Below are 6323 nucleotides of genomic sequence, written 5' to 3' on the forward strand. Positions count from 1 at the left end.
CGGTATAACAAATCATGTATTTTATTTATTGTCTATATATTTTATTTCATCTTTTTATTATATTGAACATTATTTAAAATCTTGTTCATAGTCTTATGTTTTGTTTTCTTTTATTTTAGTCACTGAATTAGGTATAAACTTCAATGTTATTGTTAGATAATACAATTAACTTTATGTGACCAATACTTATGGTTATAAGTATATATTTAAAACAAAATGAGAGTGCAAACATAATCATTCCATTAATTAACGCAACATAATAAAATATATTATAAGAATCCGCGTTTAGTCGACTATAACGTCGAAATTTTTTAAAAAAAAAATTTTAATTAAATAAAAGTAACGAACTTAGGAGTGCGTTGCGGAAAAGTTCAAAACTAAATTTACAACATGATATACAGACAACATAGTTGTATGTATAACAAGCTCAATATGTCAATTTTTTATAGCTAAACGTAAGTTCGTAATTTTATAAAAGAAAAATAACAAATTAACAGAATTTGTTGAGAAAAACATATTTCTGTTGCCGGGCGTCTTAAACGTTTTAAGTGATCTATAATAGATCTAATGAGTACATAGGCAGTAGAATCACTGCTGTTGGATTTTTGTTTTTATTTGTTTTTTTTTTCTCTCGGTGGAATACCTTAATCTTTGGGAAGTTGTTTTTTTGATTGGTCTATTAACATTGGGCATTTGGTTTTATTGTTCTTTTTTCTGTTGAATCCTTTATTCACTGGGAAGTCGTTTTTTTTTTTCTCATTTATCAACTAGAAGTCATGAATGATGAAGTTGTTTTAATTTCTAATTAAATATTTATAGCTGTTTTTACTGGAATCAAGTTTCGTAAAAATAGCTCTTGTCATCACATTATCTGATTTTAATCCAAATATAACATTGTTTGGAGGTAAAGTTTATATTTAATATAACTCCCTTGTTTTTCTGAAAATAGTACATCTGTTGTACCAATATAAATAATATAAAAACTTATATTTTCAATATATGTAGTATAACCAGCTATTGTGGAACATTCCATCAGCATAGCTATATAACGTAATTGCTTCTAATTTAGATTTTTTTTTTTGTGTAATATTATTGTATATATTCACGAATCTCCGTTAATTTCAATTAACATTAGATTTTCTTGAAACATTCATTATTTCAGTGATAGTCGTGACACGTTTGTTGGAAAGGGTGTTATTGACTTTTATTAAAATTGTAAAATTTTTTCATAAGTACTTGAAAATACGCAATTTTTGTATGATTTTTTACTAAATGTCATAAAATAGTTTGAAAAAAAAAAATATTGAGTTACTATTTTTAGTGACGTCATATCAGTCTAGGAGTTTCCCCACAAGCGATGTTGTTTTTCTTTGTTCCAAATTTATTTGTTTATAGATAGCTTATCGCTACACACTAAATCAATTAATTTAAAAACTTCTTCGGTTAACCAACGATTTGGTGAAGGACCGGCACTGCACTGTATTGCTACAATTGTACTACTGTTCGCTGCAATTGCTGTTGTACTAGTTACAGATGCAAAACAATCACTTGAAGCACTCATACTGTTGTTTAATTTTTTACTAAACAAGTCATTTATAATTTTCTTGCGTTTTACAAACACTTTAAGTTAATTTGTTTTAGACGATTTTAGTTCATTATTAGTTTATTGTTATTAGTCAAGAATTGATCTCTTTAATGTTTTTAAGTCAAATGGCTTGGAACACTAAGTTATGACCGATTCAAATATATTTTATTCATAAGCTGTTGTACAAAAATTTTAAGGGTTAATGAGAATTTAATTAAAAGAGATAAAAAAATAATTTCTTTTGATGAAATCTATTCCACTTTTATCTATTGCATTTTTTAATGAGCAATTTTCGTTAGTATCATTCGGTAATTACCGAGTATGCAAGCAGCGGAATTACTGCTGCTGTATTTTTGATTTATCCCTTGTTTCCTTTTCACTATTGAATTTAATTATCCTTGGGAAGGCGTTTTATAAATTTATTTATTTGGGTATTTTATGCTGGGAATTCGTTTTACTATCGTGTTTATTAACTTGGGATCAAGAATGTGAATTGATCTAAAAGGTATAATAAACACATGGTATATTTATTTAAATCATATAATTAATAATGCAATATTTTATTGTAAATATTCGAATTATGTGGTTGAAACGGGTTGTTCATGGAATATATAAGAATTATATACTTATTTAAAATATATGAGTTTAACTCAGTATAAAATTTTTTTTGTTGCTCTCCCTCCTCTCCTTCTACATTTTTGATTATTAAAGGATTTGTAACAAAGAATACCTTACAAGAACGGCAACTCCATTGCGAACTAAAAATTGTTTTTCGCACAACAACAATTTGCCGTACAACTCTTGAAGATGTTAGTGCAAAGTGCACTAACATTAACGGTAATCTCTGAAATTTTTCACCCATTCATTTTTTTTGGGGTGCATTCAAAGTTTATAAAACATTGAATAAAGTATTAAAATTATAAAACATCAAATATTAAATAATTTTTATTTTTGTAATTAAAGGAAATTTTTTGGTATGAAAATCGAAGGTCCATTTGTTTGAAAGAAATTATTTTAAATTTTTTTTTAAACAGTGAAATTTACTTTTCACTGTGGTTCTATTATCAATTTATCATACTCCATTATTATCACTTATCTCGCAAATAATAATAATCACTTATTTGTCAGATGATATTAATCATACGTTTATCGCAACAATGCAACAGTAGCATTTGCGACATAGCGGGATCTGAATTATTCACACGATATGTTTTGTTATGGTAATCATTGATTACCACCATTTAATTATTTAGGTTTTAAATACTTTTTTTCCTTTCTAATTTTTTTTTTTTTTGTTCTAATTGTCTATAATAACTCAGCCCATTCATTTTTTTTTTCTCTCTAGATGCTTCGAGTACTTTTGGGAACAGAATATTTCGAAAAGTTTACTACGAAGATATAAGAGTTATTATTACTTTTAAATATTCAGGTTTCCACTGGCATAAATTTTTTTTTACTGATCTTCAGTGAGATAAGCGTTTTTTTTTTTATCTTCCGAATTCAGATAGCTTTACTAATATTAAGTAATACGGATAGATGGATGACGCTCAATGAAGAGCGGAAAAGTTAGCGCAAGAGGTCCATGAGTTCCGAACATTCATAGCCTCCATTCAGGTACATGCGTGGCGGAAATTGGGTGCTTTGCAACAGAACAGGGATTTTATACAGATACATAAGGACACAATAAAATCAAGACGTTTGTCACAACTGGCGGAAATAACGTATCTGTTGGATTTGATTGAGGAAGTAGAAGATATTAAATCGGACGAGCAACGGAAAGAGCACGTTCAATTACAGGAAGCTAAAATTGGGTTGGAACTACAGTGTACAAGGTTTAGTAAAAGGCAAGAGGAATTAACCGAACTTTTAGGAACAGCGGAAGAAGAAAACGAACGGCTTATTCAGAGCCTTAGAAATCTAGGAAAATCGGAGGAGGAAATTTCGGAACAATTGACGGAGAGCGGTAAATTAATAGACGAGGACCACGTTATCGAAACATTGAAAGTACAATTAGAAAACACGAGGAGAGAACTGGATACATTTAACAGACCAGCAACTCCGAGCGGGGATACTTTGCAATTGCCAGTAACAGAAACTGGGGTGATTCACAAATTAAACAGAGCGGATCAGACGAACTCCAATATGGCGAAAGTAACGGCAATAATGAACTCAGTGAATAACATCTGTCCAATATTCACAGGAGGAGAAGGATCGGAGTTAGCGGCAGAGGTGGAAAGATTTGTAGAAGGATGCAAGTTAGTGGAACAAGAATGGGGAACTGAAGTGAATGCAGATAATACACTCAACATAATTCGCTGTTTGAAGCAGCGTCTCCGTGGGCCAGCGTATGCCAAAATAGGGAGACGAGACTTTGCCACAGTCACCGAGTTTTGCGAATATATCCAACGGAGTTTTTATAAGAGAAACACTCTGGAACAAGTTCGCACGAGGATGGCCAATATAAACCAAGGGGTTGCAGAATCTGCCAGTAATTATGGTAGCAGATTGGAAAGTTTATTATCAGATGGGTTGGAGATAATACACTCCAGCTGGGGAGAGTCGGATAGGAAGGGTCTGTCAACAGATTTGAGAATTCTGGCGTCCAAAAGCTTTATCAAGGGTTTAAGAAATGACGCAACTAGGGAATCATTAATTGATTATGATAGTCTGGAGTTGGATGGTTTAATTAAGATGGCGGAGAAGAGACAGGAATATAAGAAGGGCCATCAAGTTAATTTCAACCACGCTGAGTCAGAACACGGGTCACCGGTGGATGATCAGTTGACTTGTACTTTTTGTCGGAAGAAAGGCCACGTAAGGGAGGAATGTCGTCAACGGAAGAATACGCCGTATTGCGTCAACTGCGGAGATTACGGGCATGAAATAGGGCCAAAATGTGCTAATAAAGGCGCATCCAGCGTGAAAACTTGTAGTTTTTGCAAAAAAATTGGACATGAGAAAGAACGTTGTTTTAAAAGACTACAAACGGTGTTCTGCAAGCAGTGCCAACTTAAAGGTCATGAGGAAAATCAGTTTTGTTTTCAGAAAGCGCAACAAGTCGCGCGTCCTCAGAGAGATGGCAGAAATGATCAAAATACTACTTCGTCTAATCTGTCAAATTTCACAACTCGCAATTCTGGGTTGAGCCAACAACCAAACCGAGGCCCTAATCAGTATGAACGAGGATTTTCAAATCAATTTCCACAATACAGACGTGAGTATCGGCAACCACAATCTCGTAGGTTTGAGAACCGGCCTCCAAACGGCTACACGTCCTCCAATGTTTTCATACCACAAGGAATACGTGACCCCGAGATACGACGGGGAACAATGTCTACAAATCAGGGAAACTAAAGCCGGCCCAACCCCCGCCAAAGGGTTGGACAGCCGATGATCAAAACATAAATTGGCATAGGGTAGGCGATAAAACAGCTGATACCCAAAATGAATGCGATATTTCACGCATTTCAGTAGAAGAGTTATTCTCTCCCGGAAATGGTTTAGTACATGAAGTGGATAATAGTCTAATCACCTCAGCTCCTTCAGTTGAGTCACATAAGGGGAGGTTAAGAACCTCTAAAATAACTTACAATATGATCGAAACGTCAAGGGGAAAACGCATGAAGAAGTTCACAAAGAAGGTATCATTCAAAGAACAACCGCAGATTTACTACTACGACCATACACGAGGAACATAAAGGTTTGCTAAAGGAATCTGTGAGTCAAATCATACAATCATTAGTGGCTTTATTTATAATGTTAATATTAAATTTAAAAACAAAATTGCGTAAAACCAAGTGGAGATTTTCTTCTCAGCGACAAATTTTCCGGGATCAGGATTATAACCACGTCGCAGACGTCTGTTGTGATACGACGGAAGATGGCCACGATGATGCTTTCATTATTTACCCTTGCGATCAAGCAATTAACGAACAGTTAGTACTTTTGTTGGACTCAGGGGCAGACACCAGTCTGATCAATCCTGAATCCCTAAAGAGAAAAATAAACATAAACCAAGGTGATACTAAACGATTGGTTGGGGCATTCGGAGGAAAAACTCATACATTAGGGTCCGTGATAATTCATCACAAGGACATACCAGGACTGAACTTTAGGATGCACGTGGTTCCGGAAGGTACAAGTTTACCAGCTGATGGATTACTAGGTAGAGATGAACTTTGGAATCGTTGCATAGCAGACACGGTGCACAAAAAATTGATTTTCTTGGATAAAGGAAAGACGATGGCAACATTGTCTCTCACGCGAGCGGAGGGTGACCGACGAATTTGTATAGCCAGAGCTATCACAATTCCGGCTAGGTCAGTCAAAATAGTTCCTATCAGAGTATCTATCGAGTCAGGAGATATTGTAGTGAGTCAAAAAGAAATCTCACAAGAGGTATACGTAGGAGGCACACTCACTCGAGTGATAAATCACACAGGGCATATTCCTGTATTAAACTCCAATGAATTTGCAGTAGTGCTGCATAATCAAGTGTTGCCTAATTATGAATTATATGAGGAATCAAAGATGGAATCAAACCACAACGTAAATTTATTAAGCGGCGCAGAGGACTCGGAGCGTTTTAACTTACTGATGAATTCGGTGAGATTAGACGATAACATTAACGAAGAAGAGAGGTCATTCATAGTGGGCAGTCTTCGAGATTACAGCGATATTTTTATACTTAAGGGGGATAGACTGTCTCATACAACTGCGTTGAGACATGAAATACCTA

Source organism: Teleopsis dalmanni, chromosome 2 (genome assembly GCF_002237135.1).
Source record: "Teleopsis dalmanni isolate 2A chromosome 2, ASM223713v2, whole genome shotgun sequence".
Classification (NCBI taxonomy): Eukaryota; Metazoa; Arthropoda; class Insecta; order Diptera; family Diopsidae; genus Teleopsis; species Teleopsis dalmanni.